The 13,750-nt window shown below is 39.7% G+C and overlaps 1 long non-coding RNA gene across 1 annotated transcript in view; it reads left to right on the top strand.

Annotated features, from left to right (window-relative positions):
* Nucleotides 1-5,860: 5,860 nt before the first annotated feature.
* LOC123616712 (uncharacterized) overlaps nt 5,861-13,750 on the top strand; it is a 67,276-nt gene continuing 59,386 nt past the window's right edge. Inside the window, exon 1 of the long non-coding RNA XR_006724717.2 lies at nt 5,861-6,089. This is a non-coding gene — a long non-coding RNA (uncharacterized LOC123616712). The remainder of the gene's footprint in view (nt 6,090-13,750) is intronic.

Below are 13,750 nucleotides of genomic sequence, written 5' to 3'. Positions count from 1 at the left end.
TCAGGACAGGGGAGAAGAAGCCTGGGACGCCCCTCCCCCAGCTCCTCAGTAAGGCAGTCATGGCGGCTGGTGTGTGGGGTGGGAGGGCGTTCTGCACATGGTGACACTAGAGCCTGTGGTTTTGACTTTCCTTCCTGCGAGTATGGGCCTCATGGCGTCCTTGGGAGATTTGTGACCCAGCGTTCTCAGCAGGACATGCCATCATCCCCGGAGGTCACTGGAAAGTCAGGCCCTTCTCTGTGTGTGCCCACCCCTCTGCCTGCCATTCTCTTCACTGTTGGAAGACTCTGCACTCCTGGCAGGTGCTTTATAATCGAGATCCACTCATACCAATGGAAGCCCGTCAGAAACCCTGGTTAGAGACAAAGATCTGAGTTAAACTCAGTCCCTGCTCTCAAAGAGATCACAGTAGAAAAACTTCCTCTTTTGCTTGTTTTAAGTCACAGGGCAGTTTTAGCCACTAGGCACCTGGGGTATTTGAATCTTTTTTTTTTTTTTCCCTCTGTGGTAACTTTTTTTATTTTTTATTTTTTTTGATTGAAGTATAGTCAGTTTACAATGTGCCAGTTTCTGGTGTACAGCATAATGCTTCAGTCATACATGAACATACATATATTCCTTTTCATTATAGGTTACTAAAAGATACTGAATATAATTCCCTGTGCTGTACAGTAGAAACTTGTTGTCTATCTTATATATAGTAGTTAGCGTCTGCAAATCTCGAACTCCCAGTTTATTCCTTCCCACCTCCTGAGTGAATCTTAGTTTTTCTCCAACATTTCATTTGCATCCCCTCGTATGTGATTTCATTTGCCTCTAGGCGGCCATCCAGAGTCCAGCCTGAAGTCGTCATTCCCCTTTTGCAAATTCTCTGCTCTTGGCTATGTTCAGACCTTCATTCTGTCTCAACTATCCCACTGCAATGGGTTTGACATTAAAAAAAAAAAAAAAGGCTGAAAAGAGCAAATCATCATGGTAATACATGTAAAATTTTTGAAGTCAAATGTTTTTTCATGGCAGCCAACATTAGTTGATCACAAACATTGCACCTGGCACTCTTCAAAATGTTTCCTATGTATTAACTCATCCATTCCTCACCTCAGTCTTTTGAGGAGATACTCCTCTTATTATCAACCCATTTTGTGAAAAAGAACAACTGAGTCCCAGAGACGTTGAAGAACATATCCAAGGCCTCACAACTGGTAAGTGGCAGAACTTGGATTTAAACCCATGTGCCCTGGCCAGTAGACCTGTGCTTTTAACCACTGTGCTCTTTCTTCTGCAGCAGTTCTCCCAGCCTCTCCCCGCTGCTCATCTCTGGGCCTAGGAAACGGCACTCACAGGCAGTCTTGGTATCCCCCCACATAGCTCATTCACTCTAGGGAAGGGGGGGGGCAACCCTACTGCGCTGATCACATTCCCCCTCCTTTGTACTTCATGGGTCAACACTCTAATTTGCTTTCCATTTTCTAGATCCTTATTGACATATCCATCTGTTGTTACCATTATTGTTACTCTTTTTTCTGTTCTTTTCATTTTGTTTTTTATCCCTTACTGTTATCAGATGGAGAAAATATCAACTCACATGTTCATCATGCCTTCTTGAACTCTAAGGCTACTTTTACTCTAGCCCTGGAAAGTGTGATTTGCATTAGGGTTCGTCAGGTGTGCCTTGTGATCTGACCCCAGCCTACTTTCCCAACCTGGGCTCCTGATTTTATGCTCCATATGTTCTAACTTATTTTTGTGTGTGTATGCCTCATGTTTTCCTGACTTGGTGTCTCATCTCTGACCATTTGAGTCTTCCCTGAAACCCAGCAGTGAACATGATCGCTCTCCCCTGTCTCAATTCCTGGAATACTTGTGGTACTTCACTAGTGCTGTGCATCATGGTTTCTCTTTTAGTGTAATCATTCCTATTCATAATCTCATTTCTTTGTTGCACAGAAGCTTCTTCTTAGTAGTTGGCAGGTCCTTTTGTAGTGGAAGAAACTTGGGCTTGAAATCAAGTACAGTTGTATTCAAATAATAATTCCAAGAGAAAGGAAGATTTAAATTTACAAATTCTCAAGAGCCACAGAAAAAGAAAAAGCACTTGGTAGGATTCAGTAACTACTGATGATGAAAAAAAATCTTGTAACAGCTAGAAAAGAGCTTTCTTAAACAATGATGGTTATAGACTAAAACTTTACAGGAAATGAAACATCATTCTTAATGGAGACAGTTTAGTTCAGACATAGTCCCTTTAAGAAAAGGAGCAAGAAGAATGCAAACCATCACTGGCATTAGATGCTGTATTACTGGACATAGTGGCTAAAACAACAGGCCTTAGTCTCTGGCATTTAGCTGTGGTCATGCAACTAAGTCTGGCCAATGACATGTGTGTGAAGGTTACCCCTTGTACCATTTGCCAGTCTGGCCCAAAAAACTTCATATGAACATCTCTCCATTCTTTTTCCTGGCCACCAGGTGATTGGAAAGATGACTTTGCAGACTGAGGAGGCACTATAAAGCCTAGATCCCTGCATGACTGTGTGGAACAGAAATCTCTCCTCTCCCCTCCCCAAAGCACACTGGACACTTCTATGAGCAAAACTGACAACTTTAATAGTGCTGAACCCTTCAATTTTGGGCTCATCTGCTATAGCATTAAGGCTATCTAATACAGAAGTAGGGATGCTACCATAGCAAAACTCTGAAATAAATGGCATTGGGTTAGTGTTTACTTGTCAGGAGATGATTATTTGGTGAGTGTTGTCTACAGAAACTTAGAGGGAATGTGCCTTCTGCACCTGTAGTTTAGAAGGAGCCCAAGTTTTGATATTTGCCGTTTGTTACTGCTTGCATGGCTCTTAGCATAACTGATGCCATCTCGAGCCCTTACAGTTTCTCCTGTCCTTCTGCTGACCTCCCCCAGAGCTGTACTGTGTGGTAAATCAGTTCTCTATCATCAAATGCCTTGTGGTTAATGGATACTGGTCAGTAATCCTTAGGATCAACTGGCCTCTGTACTCTGTTAGTCCCCAATGATGAGAACCTTTGCTGACTTGTTCCTGGTTCCCACAAGACTAGTTACCCATTCATGAATCTTGACTAAGTAATTCACATCCTGTTTCCAAGCACCTGCCCCCTATACCCTAGGTTAACTGTAAATTGTCCCCATGGCCCCTCAGCAGTGTGGAGTGCAGCTGCGAACAATTCTAGATCGTTGTCCACCTGGTCCTACCCCGTGAGTAAGTAACCCTGTGACAAACTGATCCATTGATTCTACGGAGCTGCCTGCCTCATTTTTCGGTCTCAAGATGCCTTCTCAGCTCAGTGGGCACTTTTTGTTCCCTCTGCCATCAAACATTGCTTTTAGCAATGTATTATAAGAAAAGAATAAGTTCAGGAAAGAACTGGCTTATTTCTAAGAAGAAATTAAGGATCTCCGGGTGTTGGAGAAACCAGATGCTTCTGGACCTGAAACAATAGGAGATAAGACTGAAAAAGAAGAAAAAGACATCTCAATGCTTCTCATTAGCCAAAAGGATCCAGCCCTATGGCTAAGATTATATCAAGAGTATTGTTCATCTTAGCCCATGATTTAAGATATCTCAGAGGAGCTGTCACTAAGTTAGAGGCAAGGATTAATGCAAGTACACAAAGAAATTAAGAAATTTAGAATCGTGTCTCAGAAATAACTTTGGGTGCAGTTACAAATGGAGCTGACTGAAAGTGCATTAACTACAAGTCACTTAAGTTTCTAAGGGGTTTTTGTTACCAAAGTAACCCTGAGCCTGGCTTGAAAAAGCATTTGCCCGTTTCCTCTATGAAACAACCCGGCACCATTAGAAAATGTGTTACAAAGTCTGCATAGCTCTCAAGGAGGGCACACATCTCAGTGCTCACGTCAAATGTGGCTGTGGTATGTCATCACCAGGAAGAACCTTTCCAAGTGCAAAGCCAGGTACACAGAGAACAACGGACATGTGTTCTCCGGCCTGGACTTCACAGTCCTTGCCCATCAATTTCTCATTGCTGTGGACCAGTGACTGACATTTGTTTCACATTCATCTCTTTTCTTTTTTGGATGGTGGTTTTTATTGCTAATATCCTAGCCCAGCTCCACCATCATGTATGGGGCACGGCAGGGGCAGGTAACTTGTCTTCTTAGTTCCTTGATTGTCTGACCGTGAAGAACTATATTTCAACTTGGTGAGGAAACTGAGCTACATGCAGTGACAATGTGGAGAAGAGGAAAGTGTGCTCTGTGTGTGGGAATAAGGATGTACATGCGTTCTCGTGGCCAGAAGCCTGAGGTTGTGGCAGAGACTGTCAGCTGTCCAGTAAAATCCATTGTACCCTTAGTCCTGGGCACTGGGCTTTGCCCAGACTCCCTTGCAGTTAAGTGAGCCGTGTGAGTACTGATCAACAGAATGTGAGTGGGGATGATATGTCCCCCCCCCCCTTTTAGTTCTTACTGATTAAACTTCCCACGTGTGGTCCTTTTTACTGTTTCCCTCTTCTGGTGGACTAGACTAGTGATGCCCAGGGCAACTTTGAAAACCATGTGTTGAAGGTGACAAAGGTGCTTTTGGCTTAGATTCATGAATTGTTACTGAAACCACAGTTCCAGCTGCTCGCTGCTCGAAAGCCAACACAAAGAGAGGTACATGCTGGTAGGAAGGAAAGTTTGCTTTATTCGGAGGCCAGCAACCAGGGGTGAGAAGAAGGGTGGGGGCGGACTCCTGTCCAAAGGCTAACTACCTCCCCCCTGCACCACTGCTGCTCAGTGGGCAAGAGCTTTTAAGGGGTAGTTTCAGGGGTGCACAGGCAGAGGGAGGGGGCTACATGCAGAACAGCACAGTTAGCTCTCACAGTCACCTTGAAATTGCTCATGCAACGACCTGATCAGCATCATCTTGATTGTTTTAAGTACAGTTAATCTTCAGTTCCAGGACCCGTTTGTTTTCATTTCTTTGCTGCCAGTTCTTGGAATCGTGGCAGCTCATGTCATGGCTGCAGTCTGGCCATCATGTAGTTGACTTCTTGCACCTGGTGGGGGTTTCGGTATCTATAGGACAGCTCAGGATATGGCTCAGAATATTATCTATAGCCCTTGAGGAGTAACTAAAGGTCTTTGGCTTTGCTTACTGATCAAACTATTATTATTTTGTTTTGCTTGACTATTTCCCTTTGTTTCTGTATCTTCTTATTTCTCTGATTAAATTTATTCTTTGACTGAAGTTTTTCTACAGACAGGAGTCAGGTGGAGGACATGGTGGAGGTGGGAGGGTCCGTCCTGGGAAGGCCCCGTAGAGTCCTGCTCCGTTTCAGAATGACTGTGTGAAGGATAAGCTCTGTTCCCCCACAGACCTGGAGTATTTCTGTACCATTACCTGAGTAATAAATACACTTCCTGTGTGTTAGCATCATTACACTTTGGGTCTTAAGCTGCACTAATTAATACCATGTATGATCAAGTGGATGGGCTAATGTGGCAGTAATCTCAAGCAGTGACAATACTCAAACTCAGATGGGTGGCAGCGAACAGGCTAGGTTGGTTTGGAATCATGATGACATCAGGGCCTGAGGATACAGAGATGCATCTAGTCACAAGAAGAGGGCTATCCATGGGGTCAGAAACCAAAAGAAAGAGTTAGGATTCAAGTTCATTTTCCATTCCTGGTAGAGGAATTGTGGGAAAAGCCATTTTTATCAATCAACATTGATCACTTTGCTTTAAGAGATGTTTTTAAACTACCAGGAAACAGTACTATTTTCACTTCCCTTTCTCCCTGTAGAATTCTTGAGGAAAAAAAATACGTGAGCTCCTGATCTGTTCTAGTTTTGATTTCAAGAAGAGGTACGAGGCATCTATGTCATAACGTGTCATTTTGGTGGGCTCTGTTCTAGGCACAATGAAGGACTGAGCTTGTGAAGATGCTCTGTCATGGCCTTGACACTCTTGGCACACCGGAAAGAGAATGGAGACAAATCACAGGATGCTGGAGCGTCATGCCATCTAGCTGTTTTACACAGGAGGAAGGGAAGAACGCTGGGAACGGGTGCCTCCAGTATATTGGAAGTTTTGTGAAAACCTCGAGGTAAGTAGATCAAAATAAATTATTAAAGGGTTTTAAAAATTATTACATGGTTATTACTTCTTAGGAGATCATGTTTAGCTTTAGATGTGAACAGGAACTAATACATCTCAGGAGGAATGGACAGTGGAAACTCCTATACCTTTTGTTCCAGGAGAGAGATGAGGGCTTCATTTGCTTTCCTTTTGGGTTTTCTTTATAAGCCTCTGTGAGAACCATGATCACTGCTATACAAGGTAGCCATTAGATACCTAGAAATAAACACTGTTCTGGAGCAGATTTGTTTGAAGACGCCCAACTTTCTGCTTTCTGCTGCTGGGGGACATTGCTGTTGTTTCTAAGAGGGAAAATTAGCCTGATTCTTTTAAACTAAGATTTGAATGATATAAAATTTGTTGAGCTGATGAAAGGTCATACACACACCTGCTGCTAACATTACAACAAACTGGTAATATGTCTTAATGTGAAAAAAAAAAGTTTTTAAGACTACAGCATATTAAAAAAATAAGATCACCTTCCTCCTGAGGTGTAAAGGCTAAGTTACTGATGAATTGGGAAATAGAAGTCTTTCTGTTTTGCCTTTTCTTTGAAGCATTTATCCTTCAGCTTTCAAGGACTGTTTTTACAGTTATGGTACATTTTGAACACACCCCAAAAACCTGTTTCATGAGATATGGATAATGAATGTGTACCAAAATGTCTCTGGTGTTCAGTTTTGAAATTGAGCTCTAGCTTAGAGATACTCAGCAGGAACCTGTAGTGTTGGTACCACTTCATTTTAAATTAGCGGCATTGGTTCTTAATCAACAAGAAGAGGGAAGAAACTATTTAACGTTGCTGCCTATTTTTTTCTGAACTTGTTAATTTATGTACTTATACTTTTGTTTAGTTTAAACATGCTATGTTTTCTACCTTTTAACTTAAAAGTAATTTATACACACATTTTGACATGTTGAACAAAGTCCACATACTTGTAATTTTTCATGACTATGTGACAGTCTATTTTGTTACTATATTAACAAGTAAATTATAACTGACACATAGACAATATTGAGTTGTTGGACATTTAGTTTCTTTTTTCTTTCTGTTATTAGCCACTGCTGTGAGTATATAAAATAAATTATAAAATAATAAATTATGGATTCCTCTTTTTTTTGGTTTATTTATTGAAGTATGATTGATTTACAGTGTTGTGTTAGGTTCAAGTGTACAGCAAAGTTATACATATATATTTTTTCAGATTATTTTTCATTATAGGTTATTACTAAGATATTGAATATAGTTCCCCATGCTATACAGTAGGGCCTCGTTGTTTATCTATGTTATATATAGTAGTGTATATCTGTTAATCTCAAACTCTTAATTTATCCCTCCTCCTTTTCCCCTTTGGTAACTGTATGTTTGTTTTCTGTGTCTGTGAGTCTCTTTCTGTTTTGTAAATAAGTTCATTTGTATAGTCTTGTTTTTAGATTCCACATATAAATGATATCATATGATACATTTGTCTTTTTCTGTCTAACTTACTTTGCTTCACTAGTATGGTAATCTCTAGGTCTATCCATGTTGCTGCGAATGGCATTATTCCATTCTTTTTTATGGTTGAGTTTTTTTTTTTATTGGAGTACTTTCTTCAAAATGGACATACTGAAACAAAATGTATGGGCAAATTTGTAAATTTGGAGATACATTTTTCTACTGTTTCTGAGTCAATTTACAGAGTAACTGACAATGTATGTGGTTTTTTTTTTCATTATGCCTTATCTGCTTTTCATCAACAAATGGCTTTGCCACGTTAATAATTCTGTCAGTAAAATGGTCATATTGAATGACCAAGACTCACAGGATACAATTAAAAATAAGGTTGGTTATTTCTCCTGTATCCTTTAAAGTGTATTCTATGAAACTGGTTCTTCCACTGTTCCTCTGTCAAAATCTGGGTAGACGCCATTACCTTTCTGGTCACTATTAGATAATACAAACTGTCCTCCAGTTAGTAGTTAAAATTTCGATACCAGTGCAATAATCAAAATTTCTATTCTGATTTTAAATTGGTGGTTTTACTCTTCCTCCCACCTAGGATCAGGAAAAAGGGACGGTCAGCTCCTTTCCCCCACCCCACCTCGAGCTTTACTCCTCTTCCTCCATCTTGCTGCCCAGTATTTCTGACCCCTCTCGCACTGGAACACGGGCAGGGAAAAATTAGGTAAGGGAGTAGGAGAGTTCTGACTAGACCAGCATCTTCGCAGTGGCCAAGCATTCTACTCTTGGCAGAGATTTCTCTTTGGATCTTTTTCTTGGAGGTGCTTTTGTGGCTTCTGCAAAACTTGCCCTCACCTACTATTCTCCCATTGCCCCCTCCCCACCAACTCTAGGAATGTTTGTCGTCCCCACTTCACTGCCTCTCCTTGCTGCACTGTCCGAGCAGGACTGGGGGCATCTGTTGTTTGGATTTCCCAAGGGAGAGTCAGACTTCTGTAATGTTCCGAGGGCATATCCCAGCTCTCTCAAGACCCTCTGGAGCTCTTGACTTGAAGTGGAGGGAGAGACTCCCCACCCCTTCTCCTTAGGAGTCGGGTTGATGACATGCCCACAGCTCTTTTCTACACTCCATTCTCTTTAATCACCTCCTCACACTTTTATCCCTTGGCTGTCATTGAGAGCTTTAGAATCGTGTAATCTTAAGGTGTCTCCTTTGCAAATTCTGTTTGAAGCCTCATACGTCAGCCCAGATTATGGTCTTTGTTGGTTTAGGGTGTCAGTCTAATCATCTATTTTAATATTCTGTTAGTCAGCTAAGACTCTTTCTATTATAAATGATGAAAACCCCGATACAAAACTAGCTTAAGCAAAAAGTTGATTGCTTAACTCACATTACTAAGAAGGGATGGTGTTGGCTTAGACATAGCTGGATTCAGAGCTCATCAGGACCTAGGCTTCCTCACTGTCTCTCTCTCTCCAGCTGTCCTTGTGTTGGCTTTATGTTTATTATGGGGCCTCCCAGTGCATCCAGGCTAGCCTGCTTTCCATCTGCTAGATGGTCCATATCACTTTCCAGTGCTTCTTCTTAGGTCTGTGTGCATGTTTAATGTCACAGTCACTCCCAGCTTAGCCCCATTCCGTTCCTTCTCACTCCTTCCCTGGCTGTGATCCCAGTGCACAACCATTTTATACCATTCTTATCTCACTCAAGACCACTCAGCCAGTTGTCAATTTTAAGGTCCCCTATTCTTTAACCTTGTAAGTGCAGATTGAAGAAGAAATCTTCTTCTTTATTGTTAATTTCTTTTCAAGCATAAAAAAGTTACTGGGAAATAATACATATATTGGTAAAATTTAATAATCATAACCTAGGGTACAAAAATTTAACTATATTTATTTTTCCCATAATTGGATTTATTTTCTATTTTCAGGACCTGCTATGTCTTTTGCACATAAGTAATATATTACCTTGCAGATAAACCTATAAAATATAGTTATGATGGTCTCTTTATCTTTCCTCTTCTGTATTATACAAATTTCAACATGACATATTTTACATTTTGAGAAGATAAATTAGGACTAGTTCTGAAAGGCTGCCTCTTTGCTCATATAAAAGCATATGATAATACCTATGTACACAATCATGTTTGAGTGATCTGCTATTGCAACATTATTTATTCCATCAAAAAAAAATCCTTATGTGTTAACCTAGAGTTAGTTTCTATACAGAAGAAAAAAACCCAGAGGCTTTAGTGCAAGAGAAATGGTTATGGAGAGTATCAGAGACTACGCATTACAATAACTAATAAATAAACCAGACATTATTCAGATTTAAGTATATACTGATATCGAAGAGTATGTCAAGTTTGTACCTGACTGGCATGAGGATCATGTAAGAGGTAGTGTATTTTTTTCCCCTGCTGACTACTATTAAGACTTTTCTTCTTGTTTCTCATTTTTTTTATAATTGCATTTTTTCTTCTTGTGGATATAGCACTTCATGAAAGTGTGGCTTGATGTCTCTTGAGAGTTTTGAAAAAATTCTCAGCCTTTATCTATTTAAGTATTAATTCTGCCCATTATCACTCTCCAGTCCTCCGAGGATTCCTGCTATACGTACGTGAGATGTTTTCTCTGTGTGCTGTCTGCTCCTTATATTCCTTCCTGCATCTTGCATACTTTGGCCTCTCTGCACTCCAGTCCGAGTATTTTCTTTTTGTCTACCCTCCAGTTTTCTGTTTTCTCTATTCAGCTGAGGCTAATATGCTACTAAACCTTTCTATCAAGTTAATCATTTCAGTTAATTACTTTTTTAGTTCTGAAATTTCCATTTGATTTTAAAAATATATATTAAAGATCTCTTCTGAAAGTCTCCATCTTGTTATGTGACTTCTTGAATAAGTCAGTCAGAGTTATTTTAAAGTCTTCTGAGAACTCTAATATCTAGATCTCCAATGGCCTCGTATCTATGTTTTGCTTTTGTCTGGGTCTTCAATCCTTTTCTATCTTTTTTGTACACCTGGTTATTCTTAATACTAAGTGTTGGGCATTGTGTGTGAAAATCATGAAGATAATTTGAGGATCTGCATTTTGTTATTGTCCTCTAGAAAAGATTTACATTAGTGTTTATCAGGTAATTAAGGTGAGGAAGATAACCTTCAGTTTATCTGGGGTTGAGATGATGCAAAGCAAACCATCAGTCTTTGTCAGGGTTTGTCTACTTCTGGTTTGTCCTACTCTTAGGCTATAAATTGGGGACTATAACAGAAAGCCTGTGTTGACCAGGGCCCTCTTTGATGGGTCTTGAATTGCAATGTTTGTACCTCTGATCCCAGGAGACCAACAAGTTCTGCTTAGTTTCTTAGCATTTCACATCCTACTTTGGGATTGGCAAATGCATGGAGGGAAAACATCATGTTGAACATAGGTCTCAGATTTCAGAGCCTCTTTTCTTTTTGGGACTTTGGATCCTTAAGTCATCACTGCCTTGATAATTCTCTGATGCCTTCAATCAGATTAAAACAAATCTTTTATCTGTCTTCCCTAGAGAGAGTTCACCTGAAGCAGGATTCTCACGGTTTCCAGAAGTAGTAGTCCTAAGAGGCAGCATTGCATAGTTAGGAAAATGGACTCCAGGGCTGGTCCCCTGGGTCCAGACTTCCTCTACCACTCACATGCTGAATTCTGCTGGGAATGCCATTTATTCCCTCCGTCCGTTAGTTTCTTCAGCTTAATATAAGAATAAACTAGTACCTACCTTTTAAGAGTTTTGTGAAGATAAAGCATTTAAAACAATGTCTGACATGTGGTAATTGCTCAATAAATGTCATATTAACATATCATTATCCATGATATTTGTGCTTAAAATAAATTTAAATAGTAAAGTACTCATTGAATGCATAATTGTCCTATGGTGCTGTAGTAATAAAAAAGAAAATTTCAACCTTGTTTCTGCTAAGACAGTAAAATCGAAGGCATAATGCTGATATCTACACTTATACAGGCAACAATATGAGACAATTGTTACAATCACAGCCACACCACTTAAGTAGAAGAGACAGTCTCGGAAGGTTTATGACTCCAGAAAGCACCTGGAATTAGAGAAAAACTTTTTGAAGAGAAGATGTCATAGAATGGTCAAAACTTTCTGGGTTTAAAAGTCAGTGGAATTAGTGATTCTGAAGAGAGGCTATATTACTTCTGTTGGTTAAAAGTGTTTGATATTGAAAAAAAAAAGTGATGTCTTACTTTAAAGAAAATTTCTCCAGTAGATTGTATACTTCTTAGCTGGCACTTAAAAGTTACACGATACTTAATTTGTACATTGGTTCCATTATTAGCTGTTAAGTACAAATGGCAAGAATTTCTTTTATAACACCCCGAATCTCCAAAATGTTTGCTAACTAATTGTCTGAGAGGAAAGAGGGCAAGTCAGAATTATGAAAGGGGTGGGCCTTTTTCAAACTACAAGTACCCACAATGAGTCATTGTGTTGGATATTTAAAAAAAAAAAAAAGGATGAAAATCAGTAGATTACTTCCTTTTGTCATTGAGATCAAATTTTTCTAACCGTATTGTCTTCAGAACAGACTTGCTTTTCCAGTTTAATCTCAAGGACATTTGAAAGCTACTAATGAGAACTGAAATGTTGAAAAGGAACTGACTTTTTTTGTACATCTACTTAGTGAAAAAGCATATTGTAATATTCCAGGTACAAAAGATAAGGAATATTGGCTTTTCTGCTTTGCACAACAAAACATGAGATGGCAGAAAGAAACCTAGGAACAGCCTTTACTTTAAAGTCTAAACATTTCCACAGAATGTTTAAAGCAGATTGGCTACAGAACTCTGCTGCCTTGCTGATAGCAAGGAAGAAGACTGTCACAGGTGATATTAATCAGAGCTTCCATTTTTCAAACACTCTCTTGGTGCTGGGCACCCCTCATACCTCATTTCGAATAAATCTCAAGACATTTTCACAAGGTAGTTATTCTCATCCTCATATTACAGATAAGGAAACTGCAGTTATGTGAATAAATAAGCAAGGGTTCAGACTCTGGCTCCAGAATTGATTCTCTTTCCATCCCATGCCACGTGAAAGCTTTATGACATCACTGTATAATGTCATGTTAAATGTGAAGAAAAGCTTCATGAAGTAAGAAGCAGGTTTTGCAGAGCCTCGTAGGAATTACAAAAGTGAATGGAAGTCCCTGCTCTTAGTGAATCACTGTTAAGGCGGGGATGGAACTCAGGTCATAGTACACGCAAGAAATTGTGTACCAGCGCTGTGAGAATCAGAGGACTTGTTTAAGGCTGGAGACTGAAAATCTCTTTATCAGTTGCCAGTGGACGTATTCCAGCTAAATACAGCTGAGGGCGCAAACATGTTAGAAGTGGGTTGACACAGTGAAAGGTCTATGCATGATGTTGGGTAGAGTTTTGTACTGATCTTTGCTTAAATGACCTTAGGCTCTTAGGAGTTTCTTGTGTGAAATTTGTGACATTTGCTAAGACAAATGTTTCTAATAAATCGGAAGTTCTCCCTCAGATACTATTATGGATATCACTAAAGTACCCCTCTCACCGCGTCCTTCCTTGCCTCCCCACGTTCTCCCTTCGCATGTCTCTCCCCTGCCACCATCATTTTCTTCCAGGTGTAGACCCTTTGCTCACACCTACACAAACATATTTTCTAATCAGCTTTGCTCCTAACTCCCTGCTCCAGTCCAAAAGTTTAAGAAATTCAAAGTGAACCATTCATAGGGTCATGTTGGCCTCATCGGTAAGATTTCTTTACTATGATCTTATGATGATTTAATTGTAAAAATGTTAAGAGTGAAGATCCATTCTTCCCACAAACATTAAATTTAAATGTGAAAAGTCCATTGATAGAAGTACAGAGAAATTGAGGACAAGTTCAGGGAGGTTAAAGCCATTCATATTTTAGTTATTCTCTGACCTCTCTTGCTTTGGTAGAGATGAGACAGTCACTCTAATCGCTTACTGTTTTTGACTTGTAAATTACTTTGGAGACAAAGCTTGTCTCATCTTCTCTCTTGGTTCAATCTTTTATTTCTATTGAAAAAGTACATTTAAAATTGCCTTGATGCTTGGGTTATTCATTTGATTAAATTAACCCAATAATACTGTTAAAGCTACTTTTAAAAAATATATACAAACAGAAG

The sequence above is a fragment of the Camelus bactrianus genome, chromosome 2 (genome assembly GCF_048773025.1).
Source record: "Camelus bactrianus isolate YW-2024 breed Bactrian camel chromosome 2, ASM4877302v1, whole genome shotgun sequence".
Lineage (NCBI taxonomy): Eukaryota > Metazoa > Chordata > Mammalia > Artiodactyla > Camelidae > Camelus > Camelus bactrianus.
This window is presented reverse-complemented; position numbering and strand designations above follow the sequence as displayed.